The sequence below is a fragment of the Dermacentor andersoni genome, chromosome 8, assembly GCF_023375885.2.
Source record: "Dermacentor andersoni chromosome 8, qqDerAnde1_hic_scaffold, whole genome shotgun sequence".
NCBI lineage: Eukaryota > Metazoa > Arthropoda > Arachnida > Ixodida > Ixodidae > Dermacentor > Dermacentor andersoni.
In genome coordinates, this window is record NC_092821.1 from 45,202,074 (window position 1) to 45,226,703 (window position 24,630).

Consider the following 24,630-nt stretch of genomic DNA (forward strand, 5'->3'; position numbering starts at 1 on the left):
TTAAAAAGAAGCCAAGAAAAACGTTAGTATATCTTAATACATGGTAAATTTGGACCACAATATGTAGCAATATTCCGATCGCGTTAGTGAGATGTGGAAGAAGTATGAATAGTTAATTAGTAAGTTTGTATGCAGAAATTTTTTGAACATTCTTTTTCGACGAATGGTGCACAATTGTAACGCACTCCCGCCAGTTTTGATAAGTGTTAAAATACAAATCTCCCCCTGTAGTCAGGATCATAAAAATTAATCATAAAATATAAGCAGTGTAGTAGAGTTCTCTTTTTGGTTATTATTCTTTTATTCTCTCCATTTCCCATGTCTTGCTTCGTTGTGATCATTTTATGATGCCTTGGCTCGCAGGTGCTGCAGACGGTAATAGTTTTCTTAAAAAAAGCAGAAGCAGTACAGCCGGACGCTGACGCCTGGCTGATTGAATGCTGACGTCCAACAGCAGATCAGTGTGCCTGAATGTTTCTGAAATGCTACCCTTTCCCATTCCCATAGTTCGACAAGTAGAGGATCCTACATTTACTACGGCTGGCATTTTGACTCATGTTCTTAAATACCAATGGCAGTACAGCTGTACATCTATGTATATATAAAGCGTGTTTCCCGCTTCAAGCTCTCTTCGACTAACCATACGACTACGGACGCTGGAAGATCGCATGTAAGTAATTACTTTCGTTATAATTACCTTACACTGCTAGAAAAGATCAAATAAGGTGTATTATATGACTTCATTTGCGCTATAGGGCACGGAGCAGATAACTGGCCCAGTAAATTTGGTGAATCATATAACGGAGGCTGATGAATTTATTACTGCGATAAGCGTTCTTATTGGACTGAATACGGAGAGACAAGATAAAATTTACTGACACCAATAGTTTGGAAGACACGACATGCCCAAGTTTTTAATACATCACGGAACTAAATTAATGGAAACGGAGGCAATTTCGCATAAGTGTTGAGCTACTAGTTCCCCTTACGCAAACAGGCATCTTGCGTGTGTATATCCGATAGTTTATTAAAGCGCACCTTTCATATCTCTTAAAGAAATGATAGGTGGAAGGTGCTTTACGAGATTAATAACGGGGGGCCTGTTTCGGGATAAATATTACCACCCATGTCACCCTTAAATATATAATCTTCTTGAAAGACGGTGCTATAATGACATATTTAAATATGTCCACTTCTAGATTTAGCGAGCTTTGACGCTCGTAAAATATGCTATGGAAATCTTATCTATTTGCATTTCTCATAAGAAGTCACAACATCAAAAGCCTGCAATGACCACCGGCTATTGCGATATCGGTATCAAATACGTCACAGCAATAGAGAATCTTCCCTGGAGAAAGCAGGCCACTGTTTTAAAGGTCCATGCGAAAACCAGAATCTACGTTAGCTTAAGAAAATCAATATAGTGCCATCACCTAATTTTAGGTGTCATATATTTTCTTAGTAACGAAAGCATACTATCTCCTTTCCAACATGGATTCCGGAAAGGAATGTTAAAGTTACTCAATTTGTGACCATTTTTCATAACTTTTCATCTGTTCTTGACACTTCTGGACAAGTTGATATGTTGTTCTGAGATTTCGCCAAGGCCTTCGTAGGGTCCCACATAAGAAACTTATTTATAAATTAGAACTCACTGGTTTTCCCCAATACATAGTTCAATCATTTGCTGCATTCTTCGAAAACAGGAGTCAGTTCCTTGAGGTGAACGGTGCTGTTTCCGAGTTTCTGGATCTCACTTCTAGTGTATCGCAGGGAAGCACACTTGTTCCCATATTGTTTTTTTTAAGTTATGATAACGATTTAACTGATGTTATGTCAAATTCTGTATGCATAAGATTATTTGCAGATTGCATATTGTTTAAACAGATAAGGATTTTCCAAGATTCTTTGACGGCTATTGGCCGATGGTGTATGGAATATGGCATGAGTCTTAGAATCAAGAAAGCCGTACTGCTACGTGTAACGAGAAAAATGCTTATTAGCTTGTCTATTTACTCTTTACAAGTTTCCGATATTCAGGAAGTAGCCACACATAAGTATCTAGGGTTGACACTTACCAATCAAATAAACTGGTCCGCGCACATCGCACCAACTTGCTCTTCAGCTTTCTCAACATTATTTTTCTTAAAATGTAAACTAAGTCGTACACCTTCCGGTATTAAGCTCTTGGCCTATAACACCTTTCTTTGGATTAAGATCGAGTTCGTCTCTCTCATTTGGGACCCGCATACAAAATCTAGCATATACTCCCTTAAAGTAATTCAAAGGAAGGCAGTCAGGCTTATTTTCCACAAGTACACCAGATTTGATTCTCCTACAAAAGTAATGTTTGAAGAAAAGGTTCCCCTTCTTTTAGAACAACGCAAAATAAACGGAAATTTATTCCTTCGCAAGATTTTCTCAAATGAAGTAATTATTCCGATAGCCAAATGTATTCAACCCTCAACTTGCTGATGAACGCTACACTTCTATGAAAACGAGTTACAACCGATCCTTGCCCGAACAAATTCGTTCAGGCAGAGATTTGAATTCGCTTCCTGAATAGCTTTTCCAATCTGAAAATTATAGAAGGTCATTGGAAGGTCATCTGCTTGGCTACGTTGTCTTATGTCGTACAGTTACTATAACTATTTTTGTTAGCTTGTTCCCGGTGAATCGCGCTGAGTGTTGTAGTTTTCTTTTTTTTATTGTAATTATTAAGTTGTATGCCCCTCCTGCTAGGCTAAGTAGGCCTGCAGTATGTTGAAATAAATAAATAAATCATCTGAACCGAGCATGGTTCTAGCGCTTATACAGGAGACAAATGCGTAACTGCTCACTCCTTGCTGAAGAGTTTGCTCAGTTTGCTCTTGAGAGGGTTGCAGTAAACATTCAAATGCGACCTCGTTGATTTGCTCCGATGGTGAAGTCTACCAACATCTCGACTACAATGTCCACACAGAAGGTACGCGGCTGCGGCAACTTGTAATGAGACATAGTAGGGCCAAGGTACGGTGTCAGCCATCTTCTTTATTCTGAACTGTCTGGCAATTCGTCATCTACCTTCAGACACACGAACTTCTTCACAACGTCCACGCACATTATATTATGTATATATATATATATATATATATATATATTGCTAAACTTTGAGATATTTGGTCATAGGCAACTTGTATTAGAGTAAACCAGAAAACATCTGAAGAATATAATTTTCTTGCAGAAAACCTCAGTTTTCTTTTGCGTTTATTAATTGTGTAGTGACAGTTGGCGCATAAAATGAAGTCAAGTGGGAACACTGTAACAGTGGCAAGGAAGGCTTGCTTTTGTGAGCATATAGAAAAATAAAAATATATATCACTGGGTCAATCAATGCTTTATTTTCAATCCTATTTCTAAAAATAAAAAGCAGGATCGGAAACAACAGACTACATTTCAGCTTCACAAAGCTCTGGCTTTCCACAGAACAGGACAAAAAACCGTGGTAAACTGCGTCAGAAACTTGTAAATCGCACAACGTACAACGTACAACTCACATCAACATCTTAAAACATACAGTATCATTTTCCCGAACAAGTAAGAAGGAGGTGAATGAAAGAAGTACAGGAATACAATATCCATCATGCCGCAAAATCTTATTTCAGCGAATTTGTAAAAGCTAAGGCGGTTAGCCCAATGGCCAAGAAATACGCGGTTCAACTAAACAAGAAAACTTATTTTCAAGACAAGAGACAATGAAAAAAAACAAGGCTGCGAATTATACTTGTGCAATGGCTCAAATAAAAAAATACGTGTGAGGCGGCGCATGGGGAGCCGCTTCCACACCCGGCCGTGCAGCAATGTCCCAAAGCTATCCACACAGCCCCAAAGACCAACAAAACGCTCCCCGCGGCGCCATTTCTGTAACGCAAGTCCTACTGCATGGGTATGAGTAAGCTCAGGCAAGAATGACTGTAGAAGCAAAAATTATCTGGATAAAGGTTGCAAATTTAATTGGTTAACTACATTGAGAACATAAAAAAAACGCTCTGAAGTTTCACCATATTCACAACAAAGCATTACCAGAATGAGCCTAACATTTAGGCTTACCTATTGACGAATCACTGCCATTTGCTGGTCGAAGAAAATAAGTATAGTAAGTAGTATCTATTAGAATATGGCAACCTGAAAAAAAAAAAGATACTCAGGCAGTTGCTCGTTGCGTACATGCGACGCTCTTAACTGCTTTCAATGGCCGCTGGTCAAGCATACATTTAGCCACAATACTAGTGAACAGCATATATCACATTTCATGTTTTTTGAATATTTACCAACAAATTCGTAAATATGCTGAGCCGCTCCTACTAATAAACTCACTTTATTTTCAGCATCGGCTGTCGCATTTCAGGCAATGAAATTATTTGCGGCTTCGGTGTTCTTCGCCCTGTATTCCACGTTGTGCTATTGCGATTGTGAGTAATTTCATTTTGAAAGAATGCACCTACTATACACTATATAGACAGGCAACGGGTTTCACAGAACTATTAGGCATACAAGGTGTGGACGCATAAGCAGCAGGAACACGAGAGCCCGTGGCAGCGCTCCGAAAAGCACCACCACAGGCACCTCGTGAAGCATTGACCGATGACTCCCCATAGCAGACGACTCCCCGGGCTTTTTGCCAATCGCTTTGATTGCGCTTGCGTCGCAACTCCTACTGAGGCGCTGGTGATGGGGAACTCTGCAGAGTGATGTCATGGGCTCCGTGTTCGAACCAGCAGTGGCCGCGCCTGTAAATCTCACAAGGCAAAGTAGGATATGACGGAATGTAGTGCCACTACTGCCGGACTGCACGACACATAGGACCGTTCATGCGCCGTTCTTGTATGCGCTACAGAGTGCACGTAAAGAGAGCGTAGTCACCGTATTGTAGAGACAGATCAATAAACCTACTTATGTCCTCCATGGTGGTGTAGCAGCTATGGTGTTGCGGTGCTAATCGCGAGGTCGTGGGATCAAATCCCAGTTGCGAAAGCCGCATATCGATGGCGGTGAAATGCAACATCGCGCGTGCCCCGTGCATGCGGGGCACGTTAAAGATGTCCCTGTGCTCAAGATTAATCCGCAGTGCCTCAGTACCACGTGCTTCATAATCAAATCTTGGTTCTGGCACATAAATCCCCAGAATTCAAACCTACCTATACATACGACCCGTCGGCACATTAGATCAGCATGTCGAACGAGCGTAAGGACGCGGTGGTTGCTCTCATTTGCCATTACGAAATCTCAGTGGCTGCCGAAGGGTGCGGATAATCAAACGTTCATTGTGGGTGTCATTGCTTGTGTCCACCATTTCGTCTCCTTCGCATTGTTATTGTGCGTGTTGCGTGTGTGTGTTGGAGGCCAATTCCTGTTCTGGTGAGGGAGTTTTTTTTTGCTCAAGCTTAGTGGGCCTTCCTAATTTGGTTTTACCTGGATTCGTGTAGCCGCCCTCGTTCTCGGCATCTTTCGCCAGTGTCAGGCGTCACTCCAAGCCTGCAGATGTAGTGACAGTTATAATATTTATTGCCTAAGATCTGTTGGCGCTCTTGTAGCGTTATTTTGTATTAATTTTGTTGTTTGAAGGCTGATTATTCTGCACTTTACGTACGTTCTACTCTAACCTCCCGTTGTATAAGGTATATAGCTCCTGGAGCCACGTCTAGAACAATTATATTCTTATTAACGAGCAATCCACCGCATTATCGCTGATTGATATTTTAATGCACGACACATATGATGTAAGCGTCTCTCGTCGCATCACTGTAGCGCATTGTTGACTCCGCTTATATTGATATGTTCTGTTAGCAGTCTAACAAGGTTTCCATAAACCCGTACGAGAAGTCTGAGAGCGTGTGCAAGCAAACCTTTCGTATACAAATTGTTCGCGACGAAGTAGTAAAATCGCGCTTCTTCAATAGCGCTTTGCCCCTCCTTTCTTTTTTTGCGGCTATTTTATTCTTTTCTTTATTTTCTTACTGCTCAGTGGCACTGTGACGTAGGTAAAACCTTTTCTCTGCTTGTATCAGAAAATGGAAAGGCAGCACAAAGCAGTGCTTCTTCCCTACCGCCGGCCGAACACATGTGTTTGATCGTCGGGTTATACATTTGAGCATGTTTCCTTTGCCTGTATTTGCAGGTTTTTAACAGTTGTTTTATACACGGGCTCTCTAAGAGTACATGTAACAACAGTCGAATAGACTTTCTTAAGCGACTAAACTGACTGATTTGGAAGTAGTGAGGACGCACTACTTGATGTCGTGTTGCCCTTGTCAGATACATGCAAGAAAAATTGTTTTCGCCTCATGAGGGAGACTGCTACGAAAAAAAAAAATTGAGTTTGATGAAAAAAAAATTTACGGGCCTGGTGTAAAACAAAATCAGGGAACTGCAGCCTGACAATCGAAGAACAAAACTTCACGCCAGGAACGGACTGCTTGCGCTAATTTACCTACTTGCGGTATTACCCACTGTCTGCAATGTGTTGACACTTCTGATCCATGATTTCTGATATCGGCCTTGCCAAAGTTGAATGCATGTGCCATTATAGTGCATTTCTATACTATTAAATTATATGTATTACAAATCACATGCCCAGAGCCAATTCTAATCGTCTGCTTCGTTAGAAAAGCTAGCCCTGAACTACGCAGGCAATGTACGTAGATGCGACCTCAGGTGTAGCGTATTATGCCACCTACAGAATTCGCTACTTGAGTAACACGAATCAGCGAGAGTATATACGTGCGTACGGGTATGGCAGAATATAGGCATGTCCGTCCAGTCTGCTGCGGAAGTGCTCATTGGCTGCGGCACCTCGCGGCTTCGCCCGCGCGGCCAAGCCCGGTCAATCAAAACTTCAACGGCAGACGCAATGGACATGTTCACTAGGTAGGCTCTTATAGAATACCTCCCCGGCTACCACACGGACGCATTTGCAGCAATGATTCACTTGGATCTTTAGCAGAGTGTGTTTGTACAATTACCCCATTTTTTAGAAGCATACGAGGTGTGTTCAAAACGAGTCAAACCGTTGTTCAGTAAAAACACATTTATTGATAACAGTTACAAACCTTATTGCCCTTCAAAGTAGTCTCCACGGAAACACACGCAGTTGCCCCAGCGCACCCGCCATTGTTGGATACACTTCTGGAACGCGTCTTTTGGTATAGTGATCAACCAGGCCGTCGCATTCCGCATGTTGTATTCTCTTGTCTTAAATTAGGTTCCTTTCAGCGGCATTTCCAGCTTCTTAAATAGCGAAAAGTCACACAGAGCCATGTTACAAGTGTCGGTAGCCTGATGAACGGTACGAATTCTGTGTTTGACGCATCAATTCGGAATCAGACGGGAACAGAATGGGCAGGGTCGTTATCATATTGGAGCTGGCGAGTTTTTGGTGCCCATAAATTCGGTCGTTTGCGCCGCACAGCATCACAAAGGTGACGAAGGACGTCCTGGTAGTATTCATTTCTGATGGTTAGGCCTGGCGTTGCGTATTCATGATACACCACCCCACGGAGTCGAAGAAAATGCTCGTCACATTGGTCGTCAAATGGTCGTCAAATGGTTTACATTGCTGCGGAGTGGGCTTGCTTTTGTTTTGACATCGGGAATGTTGGATGTCTCAAACGTGACGGCTGCATCGTGATTTCTAGGTGGTACCCATAAACGCATGACTTATCATTTGTGATCACGGTGTTCAACAAATTGGGGTTACTGCGTGGATGTCTCAAATGTGACGACTCCATCTTGATTTATAGGTCGTAACCATACTCGCATGACTCATCGCTTGTGATCACGGTGTTGAACAAATTGGGGTTACTGCGCGCATTATCCAGCAGTTCTTGTGCAATATCCCGACGCAGTTGCTTGTTAGTAGTTTCAATCACTTCATTACCTTTTCAGTCGTTAATTCTTAGCAGTTTTGGTACGAATTTCGCGGGCCCTCTCCTCATGCCAAAATCCACGGTCAAAATTGACTTAACTCATCCAATGCTTTACCCATGCTCGTTCGCAAGTTCTTGGACTATGATATGACAGTCATTCATGAACAAACTATGCACCTGCTCAATCACATTCTCATTTCGCCTTGTTCTGGGTTCGCCTGAACGCAGTTCGCTGTTTACTCATTTACCCGTGAAGTGCTCATGGCATCTTTCCCGAAAGCCTGCTGAGTCTTGCGAAAGGTTTCCACTTGGGTATGGCTAAGCTTTTGGCCAAAGTTGATGCAATATTGCTGCTGATCTTATTTAATCATTTAAAAACTTCCTCTAATCCAAGAAGCGCTCACTACACGGCCTTGCTCACAGGCTGAGTGCAAGAAACTGACGCCTTCTGCGGGCGGAAAAAGATCACTTAGCGCATCAAATGTCACCTTCATATTTCCACCGAAGGAAGCCTCCCGCAATTCATTGGTTTACGTTGAAAAAAAAAAACAAGGTTAGATTTATTTTGACAACACCTCGTTCGTCGTCATAGGGTACTGTCGTGATGAACAAAATAAAACGCGTTTTTTTTTTTGTGCGGATGCGCGTCTCAATATTTTCGAAGCACATATGGTACCTGTTGCAGCAGGGATTGGCTCGCCCACTGGCATTTATTCAGGCGCGCTATACCACAACATACTTAGCAGGAACGCGGACACGAGTAAAGACCATGCTATTCTGTTAAATGCACTTATGGATGATTAATCATCACCTGAAACAACCCCAAGCCAAAGCATTCTTCAGACGGTCGGGCGATATTCCACAAATAAACATCCCCATCTGTCCAACCTGCATATAAAAACATGAATATATACATCAGACATACCGTTAATCAAAAAGTTACATCTACACAAGTAGGCGTTTCGCGAGGAGAACAGAAAATTTATCGAGTTGAAAAATGTTGATGGCCATTAACTACACAGAATTAAAGGAAGCATAAGCAGACACAGCAAAGGAACACGTCCGTCTCCATTCTTATTTTTCTATTCTATGATTAGATTTATACGCTTTTGGAAATCGCGCTACGATGGCGGCGTATGTAGGTCATTCGTTTTTTATGATGTCTGACCAAAAATGCAGAATCATGTCCCCCTTATCAGTTTCATATGCTTCTTTTGAACCTTCTTTTGAACCTAAATATTCTGTTCGCAAGTCTGGCCAAAAGCAGCCGGAGAGGTATTGGCGATAGAAAGATTCAATAGATTCTTGGCCTTCAGGTACTCCTGTTTCAAAAATTTGACTTTATAATCGTCCAAGGCTCCGATATGTCATTGTAAAAGCAAATGACAGCAATTTGATGAGTGCCGTGGGACATTCGCAAACAAGAATCCGAACATCAGAGCCCTCGCACTTGCACGTCGCCACACAGCTTAGAGGTTGAAACATGCGCAAACGTAATAATAAAATTGTTCTTGAGCATTTTGATTGTTACAGTACATTGTCAGGCAAGTGATGGGAGACGTTACCAAACACACGTGCACTTTCGTCCTTTAATCGTTGAAACAAGTTCTATTTTCTATGGTGGAGGAAAACAGTTATAAGACAATGACTACCGAATAATCTTTGGTATCTTTATGATTTCTAGTTATGTTTGGTTTCTCCTATGTTTTAACCCGAAATATAATAAGGTTTATCGTTTGAACACAGCAAGTTTCTGTGATAACAAAACAAAATTGTGGGTCGTTCGTCACGTTCTTCATTGAAGCGAACAGATTGTCCTGTAGAATATTTTTTGCCGGTATGCTTCCTTGTTTCAGCACAACTTTTTCGTAACAATTGTTTTTCAGAAAGTTTGTCTGTCCTCGACATTCTTGCGGCTTAGGATTTGAAGATGCTATATTCGATATAACAAAATTGCGATATAACATTACATCCTATGTTGTTAAAAAAATCCACTTTGCCTATATTTACTTCCTCGTATATTTGTGTTTTTTTTTTCTCATTTGTGCGCATCATTACGGTGAATGTGTTTCATTCTATTCTTGCATATACCAAGTCATGGGTGATACGAGTTTCATTGCGATATTCTGAGATACTTTGATATTTTGTCTTTACATAAGATGATCTCTCGGAGAGCTCCAATGACAATGGCAGGAAGCTTCGAGATGCCAAGAAGGCAAGTATTATTTTCTGAATCTTGCGTCCACTCCAGTACCCTGCAGTTTGTAGCCTACAAATAAAAAAAAAAAACTCATGAAACTGCAGTGTGCGTGTTGGGAACTCCTTCAGCTACAGCTGCTATAATTATCCACCACTGTATAACATAGTATGCTTTACGTCACTACATAGCTAAATGTTTAACGTAAAAGTAAGCTTTGGACGTCCACATCTGTTTTATGGGAACATTTGAGCAGTTCACATGTTCATAGGGCATACGGCTAAATTATTGGTAACACACGATCAGATTTTTAGCGGTAGTTGTGAAAGGGGCTCGTATCAATCAACAATGTCCTCAGAAACGCTTACGTGCTTCACCTGCTCATATGCCATGGCACTTTTGCTCATAATCTTAACACGCAAAAAGCACGGCTGAACTGAAGAAGCCTCGGAGTGCACCATAAAGAATGTGTATCATACAGGTTTTGCTAAAAAGCATACATCTACGATACTTGCCTAGTTATGAGAGCGCATTCGCCCAGCACACATACCTTTTATTACAGACGATTCAGCAGAGCGTGACAGCGCGTCCGTTCTGCTTCACTTTCGCAACCAACTGCGCCCTTCAAACCCACTTATACCCCTCCAGGCACGAGCCACGTACGCGCATCGAAGTCCTGAGAGTACCTCGTTGAGGGTACTCTTCCGCTTTACTGTAACAGGCAACCCGCGCCCCTTCGGAGGGCGGCGAGCATAGGTACTCGCTAACCGTGTTACAGGCCTGACTTTGATTCTTTATAGGGGATAGGTTTCTGAATTTCTTTAAGTGTTCATCGCATTGAGGCGACATTGACGGACCGAAATGAGGTAGCGTAGTGACAGAAATGCTCTTGCATTTGTGAGTGCTAATGTTCTCTCAGTCTGCCTTCATATTCAGGGGTGTCCTGCAGACCTGTAGGCAACTATCCAAAAAGTGCTCACAGTGCTTTGTAGCACTATGTTCTCATTATTTATAGCGTTTTTTTCAAATGGTAAAATCCAGCGAGCGACACCATTCAGCGTCCAACATCTGATTTTTGTTTAATTTCTGTGGACTATTGAGACAAGCTTCGATGTAGTAACAAAAAGCGAGTGAGTAAGTTGAGGTATGCTCTGCCTTTTTCCTACGCAGAAGGTTAATTTGCGACTGGTACTGAACTTAATTTAAAAATGGTACACCTTCGGTAACAAAATGCTGCTCATGCTACGAAATCATTGTTTTCTTCAGTTTTCAATACAACAGAGTGAGGTGGTCATTTGGTTTGACCAGCATACACTAAGGGTCTAGCAGTCATTTATGGCGGAGGTCAGCAAAGCTAGCCCTGTTCCTTAGCAGGCAGAAACGTGCATTGCGTGTCTTGCGAATTAGCTGGTTCTCCGAAAATCGGTGTATTGTACTGCATACAGCACCCCTCCATAGAATTCACGTTATCGACTGATGCTGGCGGTGAAGTATTGCTTTTGTAGTATCTACAATGAGTTAGTAGCTCATCTCGGCAGCTGGAGCAGCTTGACGTGATCGCCTCGTGCACGATATCAGGAACTTCCAGAATCTGAAGTTGTCACGCCATGGCCAAGGCCTGCAATCAAAATTTTTTCGCTTTTCACTGCAATCTGCGAAAGGCAACATTTCTCAAGATACCGGCACGACGGTCACTCGGCGCTGAAAGCGCCGCATCGAAATGTTCTCATTGGCTGCGACGCCACGTCATGATCGCGCCTCAAAGGAGTAGGGCACGCTAGGTGTTTCGTGAAGAGAGAGGGCATTGACGCGACGCCACGCCACCCTCATTTGCTCTTCGACGCCAGCGCGTGATGCCCGAGCCACCATCACAGGCTGCTGAAGCTTGCACGACCGTCATTCGGCGCTGACATCGACACTATCATTTGGGTGCAGACATCGACGGGCTACAGTGTAAAATCTGGCACTCTCCGGACCGTCCACCACTCAGGCAGCTGCAGCACCACAAGATGATCGCCTTTTACGCAATATCTTGAACAATTCAGGTTAGCTCGCCCCTGTTTTTTGAACTTTTCTCTTTCCCCTTACTTTTCTTGTTGCTGCTACCAAAAGTGCTAGATGTCTGAGACTGTTCTTTTAAGCGTTCGGCTTTATTGCAACTAGGGTTCACAAACGAGAGACGCGCTCTTGGAGCAGACAAGGAGGAGACGAAAAGCTCTATGCAGTATGTACAATATAGGAGGTAATAGCATAAAGTTGCCGAGGCGAAGAGCGCACCAGACCGACGGGTGGCTGGTGGCGGTTCTCTCTTCTAACAATGAGCTGGCTCTGCCTTAAATCTTTTTGGGCGTCCCATCGTCGGCAGGAACGAGGCAGGACCGGTGCTGACGTCCACCGCGTCGCTTTTCTCTTTTGTCAAAGGAGAAGGTAAAGCTGCATAAACCCGGTCTCCACGGCAGGGGTCAGCAGTTCTATGGAATTTTGAAGGCTGCCAGTGGATTCCTCATGGTTCTCTGTGTCCCCGGACTCCTCAGTTCGAGCCACGGAAAGGGTTCAGCAGTTACCCTGAACTTTGCCGGTTGCCACCAAGACCAACCACTTCAGAAGAAGGAGGTGGGGAGGGGGGGGAGGGAGAAGCACCCGTTGCCTCCATGTAGGCGCGTAGTGTGGCATAGCAGCGTGTAAAGACGACTCAAATGTTATATAGTGCAGCGATCGCTGCTTGAATTGTACACTGGAAAGTATGCGGGAATTTTAGATTTCATGCTTAAATCAAAAAAAGATGTGTATCGGAAAGCTTGGCGTTGTGCGGTTTGCCCGAATCATGTTCTCGTCAGAAACGAGAGCACACACCCACAAAACATACAGAGGCGACTGAACTAAGCCAGTTGCGACAGACACATAATAAAAAGCTGCAAAACATTTTTCGTTTGAAGGATGCAGTTGAAGGCATTGAAGATTCCATAGAATTCATGTGCTCGTAGTACCAGGCACTCCTTGAGCGCATAGAGAAAAATGAGGGAGGAGTCAGGAAACTGCAGAAGGGAATAGAAAAAAAAATCAAGGCCCAAGCACTCCGTACAAATGCTTAACCAGCAAAAATCAAACGTGCGGCCCCGGTGTTTATCACTTGGTTAATCCCAACGGTTTATTAAACGACAGCTTGGTAGGCCGCCAGATCCTCGGCACGCAGTTGCGGCTTGCGCGTGGCTGCACGAGCCTGTTCTGTGCCTGGATTGCAGCATCGACACGGCATAGGCGAGCTCGTTCCCTGTTCAGTTCGCCGCGTCGCTGAACGAAAGCAGCCTGCTCCTCTCGAGTACTTATGAGGCGTGGCCTACGCATTTCAGAGCTAGTGAGAAAGGGCTGCGCGTACGTTCGGCTGCGACAAAGAGCCAAGACGTCACTACTGGTCCAGCCGATCGCGCGCCTCCATTTGTTTTTTGTTTTTTTCTCGCATGAGCATGGGCTTTTCCCGGAGGAATTTTCAGCGTACAGGCTGCAAACAGTCGGATGGACGAATCGGCTAGCCATATACAGCTTCGCTCTAAAGTTGATGTGCAGGACGATGAACGAAGTCAACTTATATTTGAATTGGGCAATATTGAATAGCGAAGTCGGCATCTTGACCTAGAATTACATGGTGTTCAGCAAACCGAAATTGCTGACTTGCTGGGCAAAATAAACGCGTTCACTGCCCGATATACCCTTGCAACACTCTTGAAAAAGGATGTTGTGGCGCTTAACCGCCTGCCTGCGAAGAAAGAAAAAATAGCGTGCATGATCTGCTGTTTCGCTCGGCAGTCTGCCAGGAACACGTGGTCGAAAAATGGAAAGAAGTTGCGAATTTCCAAAGATAGTTCTTTTTTTCTCGCCAAAAGCCTCACTAGAAGAACCTCTGCTTCCCTTTCGAGACAATTCGTGAGCAGACAGCAAGATCTACACACATGTTTCGCCTAGAAATAATTGTGTTTACAAGCTGAAGTCTGATTGTCCGCAGGTGGTTCGGGTGATAACTGTCATCGATCGCGACGAACTTGTGCAAGTTTGAAAACTGCCAGACTGCTTCCAATAGCATACTCCCACAACTATTCTACATTCTACTGCACGTTTTCGAGAACAACGTTGCAATATAAGTTTTTAAATCCTCTAAATGCTTTCATCTTAACACCCACTCAAGTAGAAATAAAGAGGCCGAGCTCAGCATTTTATTAGAACAACACCAAAATACATCTGATGTTGTTCTGTGAACTGATACGTGGTCCACAGATGAGGCATAAGTTTTAGGGTTGCTGCGTAGAATACGTTTATTTAAATCGACTAATTGGTCTTGACGGAGGCATCCGCATCTTGGTGAATACGGTTGAGCGTGAATCACGGCCGCAGCTCCTTTTAATTACAAGTGAATATGAATTGTCGTTAGTTGCAAAGTGCAAAAGACAGTGCTTGCTGCTTGTCGTCATCCTCCCAGTGCATTTGACTTGCAATTTCGCCTAATTAGAAATCAAAAACAACACCGTCACTCTAATCTTAGTGGTGGTGTTAACATAAATATGTACAGCAGTGATGTAAATAGAAAAATCTAGACGTTTTACTTAGTTTTTATAATTATCCTAATTTAATCAATCTTCCGACGAGAATGACGGAAAGCTCGTTATCTCTAATTGACGTGTAATTCCCAAAAAAGCACTGATATAAATAAAATTACAGTTGCCGCATTGTACATCAGCAATAATTGCCCTATAGTTCTTTATTCCAAGGTCAATTCGCGACCCATGAACATGTTAAAAAGCTGCACATTTAACTGCAATCTGCTGGTTCTGACAGCAATTTTGCTTCTTTTTTACAAACTAGCTATGCTGACAATGACCAGAAAAGCAGTTATAATTTCAGTGGTGCAACAGTCATTTCACCTTTCAGCGCAGGTCCAGGCGCCGGCAAAAAGTCGATTTGCAGCAGCAGCAAGAACTTTTGGCGCTGTGTTCGACGCACACATGCTTACCATATACCATGAATGTTTTCATTGATATAGTCGATATGTTACGGAGAGGGGTTCACGCGAAAGCTACCCTACAAGCGCGGTCAGTAAAGAACGAGACGCTCCTCCAGACCACAATGCGCAAAGGGCGCTAAGGCTGGGCTCGTCGACACGGTGCAAGAAAGGCACCAAAGAGAGATCGTCAACAAACGTGTGTTTATTAGCCCAGGATGCAACACAGTGCGATAGCCATATCTTGTGGGCAAAGGCTCAGTGCAAGACCAATCGAGGACGCTTTTCTTCCTCCCCGCTTTCCTTCCTTGCCCACGCGCGATTGAGCCATGATCGTCGGCTCACCCTCACACGCTTTCACTTGCACATACGTACAGCAGCGCGCGGCGAGTATGTTACCGTTCTTGGACCTTCAGAAATATCATGAGGACTACAACGGCCACATGGGCCTGTAGTGTCCACATAACTGCTATCGACTGCAGATTTTCAACACTTCTGCTGTACATAACGGCAATTTTACAAGTCAAGGTTGCCACAAATTATACGAAAAATTGTATGTCTTGAGGAGTAAAGTGCATGTGGTTTATCTCAAAACTTAAAGATACCCGCCGTGGTTGCGTAGTGGCAATAGTGTTGGGCTGCTAAGGATGAGGTCGCAGGATAAAAGCCGGCCATGGTGGCCGCATTTTCATGGGTGCGAAATACGAAAAGACCCATCTACTTAGGTTTAGGCGCACGTTAAAAAGGCCCACGCTTGTTCAACTTTCTGGAGTCTCTCATTACTGCGTGCCTCATAAGAAAATTATGGTTTCGAGACGTGAAACCCCATAATTTAATTTTAATTTTTACAACATAAAAGGGAATTTTCGCACAGTGAAACAATATAACACACTTTGTGTTCAGGCGCAGTGGACTAACAAGCCATGTGACCGCAAGCTTCTTGGGGCTGCACTCTTGCTGCTGTTATCGCACGAGCGAAGCTGTCTATAAAATGCGCGAATGACGATCCGGACGACCGCGAGCGGCCTCTGCTTTATTCCGCGATGGTGATAGGTTGTTGGTGGTTTCGAGTTCAGGTTTGCGTTCTGCGTAGGATGTCCGGAAGGAGGGTTTCGCTCTTTTGCGTGTTTTGGCGAAGACTCGGCGCAATTTTCTGCTAATATGCCTTATTGGCGCAGAATAGCGCAAGGGCCCACTCTCGGCGCAGTTTGGCGCAATTAGAGCAGCTTTTTTGCTACTGTAATTTCAACTTTGTGCTAAGATAACATGAATTATCCCAATGTCTCTCTGTCAGCATGGCTGTGCCAAACGAGGTGATAAGAGAAATACTAGCGCAGTTTCTCCTGAAAGCGGAAGCAGTAATTGCGATAGCAAATTACCAGCGGCTACAATGAGCAAATTAAGCAGCGCTGTGTGTTATCGCCTGTTTAAACGAGAGTAAACCTTCACCTACTCATTAAAATAACAACATTGTGTCGTGCGCGAAGACAAACGTGAACGCATTAAACTAAATGTCAGAGGACACTAGTTGTCGGAACGCTGGCGTGCTGAAGCGTATCAGCAGCGACATGTGATCGTTTCTTGCTGCTTCTAGCCACAACGCGTTTTCAGAGCCTGCTGAGCTAAGTTTACGCGACCTTCGAGACTATATCTGCGCGGGAACAGTGCTCCCGAACCAGCAACCCAGGGCCGCGCACGTACCATGCGAGCGCCGAATCAGCGGAATTTAGCCTGAAATGTCCCTACTATGTCTATTGCAATAAAAAGAAAAAAAAACTCAGCGAATGTTGACAATAGCTTGACTAAGAAAACAATGACAATATGGGTATGGAACAATCTCGTAATCTTGCAGTGTACGTCGCGCACATATCTGAGAATACACGCTGGCTGCTAGAAGAAAGAAATCTGGAGCAGCTCGGTGGGCGAACCGCCATGAGTGAGAGGTGCTGCAAATGAGATACAAATGCCTACAAAAGTTCCGTTATTGGAGCCTTACGTGATTCTACAATTACTCATACAATCGCGGTTACCCAAAAACAGCGCAAACGGCCGACGAAACTTAAGCGACGCGGTTAATCGGTGAAGGTGCGTGACAAATTAAATTAGCAGTCAACAGAGACAAACAATTCTGACTGCTAAAAACACGGCAACATGCGAATGAGCAGCAGTCGAATCATTCGCGCTAGCGTTTCGATCATTACAGACAGCTGACACGTAGACATCACCTCACCGTGTTAGTAGCATGCATCGGACGTGTAAATAGGCAGCAGTTCAACGAGTCGCTGCCCGAACGTATCGCTATTCCGATAAACGCAGATGCAGAGCATTGATTGGCACAAGCAATAAACCAGCGTAAAAAATGCGCGGGAAAATTCAGCAGCCCGGCCAGCCAACCATCACGTACAGCAAGTGCTCCAATCATGACACAAAGTTCTACAAAAGTTCAAGTGTCCTATTCTTACGCTGTTTTACGATTGCTATCGCAATCGTTGTCACGCAAACAAAACGTAAACGGCAGACGGCGCTTAAGTGACACGGTTAATCAATGAGGGCGGGCGCGTTTCTCAAATTTGACACTCAACAGAGACGAATTTTCCCCATTAATAAAAAACGTTGTGCCCTTCCACTCTGCCAAGAAGGCTAACAAGCAAAGCTGTATTAGGTTGACTATATATACAACCATATTGATTTATATGTTTATTGCTATACTGATTGAATAGACACATAGATGTAACTTCACTGTTTTATGTCTTTATTTTGGCTTATTCGTTACCACACTGACGTTAGCTTTGTGGTCGCTGTGGTCAACTGCGATCGGTTGTACTGCTATGCTAGACACGTTCTTGCCAAAGGTTAAATCTATACACGACAGGTGACGTGTGCTCGGCATATTGACCTCCCTGTAACACTCAATTCCAAACCATCCAAACAGGAAGGATACAATCCAGTTGCCGTCGGGGCGTGCTAATTGGGCGTTAAAGTCGACCATTTATGGGTGCACTATTGCCTTTTATTATGCTTTTCGACCATCCAAAGGGAGTGAAGAAGCGCGCCATCCCACTTTTTCTATATGGTCAAGAAGGCCATGCGTCATAACATGGTCGGTGGGATGATAGCATTCAGAGCGGCCACCACGACTGATAACTTGACGCCGAAATGGTAATGCATGTTATACATAGACAGAAGATGGTAAGACTCAAAGTGGCCACCGCGACATTCTTTTTTTTTCGCTCACGCGCATGCGGTTTCTCTGGAGGAGTTATCGGCTTACAGGTGACAGATGGGTGGACGGACGGACGGACGAATCGGCAAGCCATATACAGCTTCGCTCTGAAAATAGGATCACGTGCAAATGAGCAATAGTCTAGGTAGCGTAAAAGTTTCATCATGACAGGAAGCTGAGATGTATGCTTGATATTCATCATAACAGCATGCATCCGACCACGTGTAATAGGCAAAAGCCTAGCAAATCTCCCAAACTTGTGTTATTCTGAGAAACTAGCAGGGCACTTTTTTAAACGAATATATGAGCGCTAAGGACGAGCGAGTTAAAATTCAGCAGCATGGCCACCTAATTAGACATCACGTGCGGCAATTGCTTCGATCGTGATACAGATGTCTAAATCTGAATTTCACTACCCGAGCTCATGTACGAACCCGCACGCTTATTTCTTCGTCCTAATGACAGCGACCAGCTGTTCCATCATCCTTCAAAACCGCAATTTCTATGCGTTGTGAGAATTCCATACAATGATAACTCTCGCGGACCTATCCTGTAGGCTACATGGCAAGAGTTGGCGGTTCGAAAGTTTGTCATTCAGAAATTTGTTTTCGGTAGATATCAGTGCTGCACAGAAACAATAGACCACAAACTAAGCTCGGAAGTTCGAAAAAAAGCAGTACGATGCTACCTACAGTATTGCGGGAGCACCACAGATGGTCCATCGCCGATTGATGTAACCGTGGCCGCAAACCGTGGCATCCCTCATTCGATTACGCGCTGACAAGACGACACGGTAGTCGAAAAGGTTGCAGAGCTGCTGAAGAAAATCACTGATTTCCGGAAGTGTTGCTTGTGCTCGATAGGCGCAAGGCACACATGCACCGCAGAGACGAAGTTCCAAAGCGCACGACGAAAAGTCTACCTAGAACTGACAAACGTTCACGCTGGAACTGATGAGCACGTTACACAATCACCACGTTCAGAGAAAACGTGCACACAGAGCGCGCAACGCACCAAAGATGATAATAAGAGGGACGAAGAGATCTAATAAAACGGCGGCGTTAAGTTAAACGGTGCGCAAGTCAGCGCAAAGTGTGCATGCAACAGACAATGCTGATTCGACTGGGTAAGGCAGCCACGGGTCTGTTCTACGGTAGGGGTTGCAGCCGTTGCAGATCATGCACTACTCGGGTTTTTCTACATGTTCGGAGAGCCTAGGACACAATTGGTTCGATTGCGCTTTGCGGCAAGTGGTAATGTGCAGCTGTTCCAGGGCTCTGCCTGCCACTTTGTGACGTTTTTTCGCGATATGCTTGTGCAGTTTAGGCCGTTCATAGCAACTTCTCCATTTATTGTCTTCATCGGAAGTTTGATACTGCGTGTGCCAGCTTCAGGTTGCTGGCTGACATGCCTTTTCGGAAGAGCGAGCGCTGAAGGTAGCCGTAGAAGAGACATAAAATTCCGCGATATGATCACGACACATGCGTTGAATTGTGTCTGTTGGTCCCACATATGTCCGGTGTGGGATATCCAACTGCAAACATCTTCGGACATCCATAAGGTTAAAGTTTTGAATTCTGTTTACATTCCAGAAGTTCAGTCGCGTGGATGTCTGAAGGATACCCTAAATTTGTACCTCCCGAAATTAATGTCGTTATGCTATCCACTGGACGTCGTAATCGGTAGTTGGACGTTTGAATCTAATCGGGATGTCAGTGAGATTTTCGTGGTCCAATGGGGTGAGCTGCGCCGCGCAGACTGTTACGTGCGAGCAGATTAAAATGAGGCGCTGGAGCTTCGCCGTATATTGACACGTGTCCTTGTTTATCTGGTAACCACGTTTCACCGCCTAACAAACGTTATTGCAAAGCGCAGGACGCACCTGCATGTATCAAAAGTTTCTCGAAAGTTATAATTGGTTCTATCCGTTGCCTGTTGTCAACGAACCTAGCGTAATCTGATTTCACGTATGCGCGACGCGAACGGTTTAGAACTTTCTGGAGACACGCGGGCCCCAGCGATTACTCTGGAAACTTCGATGACTGGTATATAAAAGCCGACGCGCTTGCCCGCTGATCAGCTTTCGACGACGGCCGACCGTGTTCGCCGCTATTGCTGTGCTTTGAGCGTAACTTGCTTTTGTCGGGAAAGTATGCGCAATAACGCACCAGTTTCATCATTCACAGTTTTACTTTCTTTGCCGTCACTACTACGTGCCATCTGGCGGAGGTGCTAGTGCGTTCATCTACCGAACGCCCCCGCAAAGCCGCGATTCAAGCCCGAAACCCGAGGACACCACCATCGTCGCCAAGGACATCCGAGGTAGCCGTAGGCAGCAAGCACTGCTATCTAAATACGAACCTCTTCCCGAGACGACCATGAAGATTGTTACCAAGTCTACAACCACAATGGCAGCACCAGCGTCCCCCATCGTGCTTCAACAATCAAGAGAGCAACCTACCTCCCATGGACCTACGTCGGAGGACCTGGAAACCTGGGGTTCTATGCAGGATGCGCCGAGTTTCTTGTTCACCCGAGTTTTACCCGAGTTTGCTCGACGGCAGTCAGTGAAAGGAGATAATGTGGAAGGCGCGAAAGCTACAGGCAAAAAAATATGTAGACAAAAAGCCGCGTATGACAACATGAACGCACCCTGCGCGGCTCGCTGCTTTCAAGTTTCAAGCGCAGAAGGGAGCGCAAGGAAACATGCCAGTATTGTCATCAACGGATTATCGCAACTTAGCGATACCGTAACTGTCACGCTGTCTGTCTGCACACTCGCCGTGAGCCATTTGCCACGCCATTCCCGGGCGCGTCAAGGGCGTGCCTCCTCTTTCGGGCACTATCTTTCTATCCTCCATCGAATGCGAACAGGGTACATGCGGCGCATTCTTGCACCTACACTTTCGCTCAAACAAATACGTTAAAATACAACAAATGAAATAGCAAACATTTTTATTCTTTAAGTATCTGTTTTTCGTTTTCAATGCTAGAAATTTCCGATGACAAACGGAGATCGAGCAAATTATTAAGTTTTACACTTCTTGCCGCGAGTGGCGACAGTGAGGCGAAAGCTTAGAAGCGGATACATTGAACAGGGTCGCACGCACGAGGGAGTTCCTACGGTGATAAGTCGCCTAGGGGCGCTGCAGTGCTATAGTCAATCATGACCACTCTTTCTCTATTAAGGGAATGTAAACGCAGCGCCGCGGTAGGGCTGTTCATCGCAGGTGCTTCACTAGACTATTAAGGCTCCCGCTCTACCGACTATAAACGACACACTAGTTATAGATACGGGAGCAATGGCTGTCGCTGCAAAATGGGGGTGCGTTATTTTATGGTCCGTAGTGACGCAATTCAATGAAAATGTGCCAGTTTATCTTTGTGCGCGAAGCCTCTGCGATGCATTGGGAAGAAGTGCGTGTTTCCCTGCGACAGAATTCATCGCTTGTCATCGCTTGCCCAGTGAAAGTGCCTCTGAGCGCATGCACGCAGTATTTGAGTGTGTTGTACACTCAAAGGTGCTTGCGGATTACCTCTGCTGAAGCCCGCAGCGATCGCAGATGGATATCGTAACGACACCGCAGCAATCGCATTTTGGTAGGTGAGGGCTCTTGTGTGCAGTTATGAAATGAGACTTCGAACGGAGGAAGGTGCTGGACCTGTTGAGTGTGCAGTGATTGTGATGAAAAAATCCCATTGCACTGTGTCTAGAAAGGCGAGCGATTCTCGGACGCTAATCGTGTTTACGACGCTGTGGCTCCAATACATCACCGATGACAGAGCAGCCATCTCAAACGACTGTTGCGATACGCACTCCTCAGCATCGTCGTCCCCCTCGGCGCATCGACGCCTTGCAAGCAGCTACAGTGACGTGCTGATAATTATTTACTGTGCGCTACGTCGCCACAATGCAAGCAATGAAACCGTGTTGTGGGGCTATCTCAGCCCGAGAATATATATGCATAACCCAGCGACAGTCAACGCTTTGTTTTTGGTAGTGGTGCTCAGTACATCACCGATGACAGTGCGTTGCGCGTGTTTTATGTCCGCGGTCAAGATTGTTTATGCCTCTCAGCTTGGTACCGCGTCGCTGTTGCCGAAAAATAGGTTGGGCGTGGCCCAACCAATCTGAGTGGGCGCACAAGAGTTACATGCCTCGCGCGGGGCGTGACCTCTGGTTTTGATTGACAGGCGAACTCGTGCTAAACTCGTACATCGCGAAACCCCCTCCGAGTTCAACTCGGGAACATGGGGGTGGCAGCAGCAGCCTATTTCATTGCATCCAGCGGCAGCAAGCGTCAGTATGACCGTCTGGACCCGTTCACTTACATGATTTAGTTTATATGATTAGGATGATTTAGGATGACCAGTGAAGCAGTGTGTCTGGGCCCCTTCATGGCGGGCTGCCCATTAACATGCGTCAAAAACCGCATGGGCACAAATGGAAGGCTAGGCGTTACTAGTCGCTCCTCCAAGATGGTGAGCCTCGAAAAATGATGAGGCGCCTGTGGATATACATACCCATGTATTGTTGCAAAACGCGGCACAACACCTTTTACTAACGAATACCGGCACGTAGAACAGACACGCACCTCATCGCACACCGAGCGCACACACTGCTTCACCGTAACCAAGGCGATGGTTCGACGACCAGCAGCCCAACAATGGGTGTGAGGTCACTTGAAAATGAGAAGCGGGCACACACGCACAGGGCACACAAAACTGGTTCCGTACAAGCTACCTACGAAATCAGCTCCGGTGAAACGTTGCAAGTTTGCGGCAACGGGGCCACATTGACGGTGCGCATTTTTTTCCGTCTCGTGATCCTGCCGGGCTGCACGCTTAGGGGACCGCCATCACGCGAGAGCGGAGGGAAAGGAAAGGAGATGGGCAAGTGAATGGAGCGCCGTCAAAAAGACGGCGGCGCCAACGTAGACATGGTCGACGCAAGTGAGAATGTAGTATCAGTTCTTATCAGCTTAATATCTGAAGCGAGTTGTATTGGCGCGTAAGATATTATACTTATGTGTGAAAGTTGGCGGAGTGCTTAAAGCCTGCTTCACCTCCGCTGCGGGTCAGCCCGGTATGGCACTATCTTCGGGATCGGCCGAAATATGGGTAGAAGTTCTTGGGCTACACGGCTCAATAGACACAGGAAATTTTTTCCAGAGCCTAGGCTTATACAGCTTCGCTGTAAAGGAAAAGCGAATAAAATCTGCTGTCATTTAAAATGAATACACGCACTTCCGAGCATTTATTTCAAATGATGAATGAACGAATGTTTCAAACTTTCCTGCTTTGTCTTCGTACCCCAGGTTTGCAATGGTTTTGAGAAATACATTGGTGTTTTTTTTTTCAGCACTTGCTCAATATCAACGGAGTGATTTTAAGTTCTTAAGACGAGTATTAAATGTTCCGTGTACGTGCAAACTAATGCGAACGCCATGCAGCGCTGTTCTTTCTACTTTAGTCTCTTGTAACGAAGCTAAAAATAATTATAAGATAAGGCTTAACGTCCCAAAACTACTTTCTGATCATGAGGGACGCCTTAGTGGAGGGCACTTGGTTGAATTTGACTACCCGGATATCCTTACCGTGCGCTGCAACGCAACAACGCGTGAGTTTCTTGCATGTCACCTCCATCGAGACGCGGCTGACACAGCTGGGATACCAAACCACAATCTCGTGCTCAGCTTACAAAGAAGCTTTATCCTACATAGGTCTTTTTTTGCAATAAAATCGAACACCTAAGTTTCATATTTTCGCAACGGTGCGCCTGAGAGAATAAACTTGTGATTTAAACCAGCGACTGCAATTTAATACCGACACAAGCCGCCGTCGATCTCGCACCATGGCCGACGACACACAACATTGTAGAGCATGCAGCGTGTATTCTACTGTTTGTCCGTCTTCGAAAACAGTAATGAAAACACATGTCTGAGATGTTGATGTCAAATAATGATTTACAATATGTCTGTATTATTGCTGCTCTACGTGGACATGGTTATTATAAAGGTTGCCATCAAAAAGCGCGGCTGTGGCTTCAATCAGAGAAGTCATGATAAGGTGACAGCTTCCGCTACGTGAATCTAAGTTGCGCTATGATTTGAGGCAGCGTTCAACCGACTTGGTGAGTTGATCGAAAAATTATCTGCCTGGGTTTTATCCACATCTTGTGTTTAAATTGTAAGCTGCAGAAGTTTTGTGTGAACGCCTTGCTGCCTGTATGTTGTTTAACACGCACCTCGATACTATACAAAGAGACTCATTGGGGTGCAATACCATGGGATCACGCTAACGCCGCTGAGGAGCG

At 44.9% G+C, this 24,630-nt stretch overlaps 1 long non-coding RNA gene and 1 pseudogene across 1 annotated transcript; both read left to right on the forward strand.

The window, feature by feature from the left end:
• Positions 1-383: 383 nt before the first annotated feature.
• LOC129383494 (uncharacterized) lies at positions 384-10,473 on the forward strand. The gene is made up of 3 exons (XR_008611388.2): positions 384-670; positions 4,368-4,451; positions 10,064-10,473. It is a non-coding gene; the product is annotated as an uncharacterized lncRNA (long non-coding RNA).
• Positions 10,474-23,252: 12,779 nt separating this feature from the next.
• Positions 23,253-23,434, forward strand: LOC126526524 (U2 spliceosomal RNA; annotated as a pseudogene).
• Positions 23,435-24,630: the final 1,196 nt, after the last annotated feature.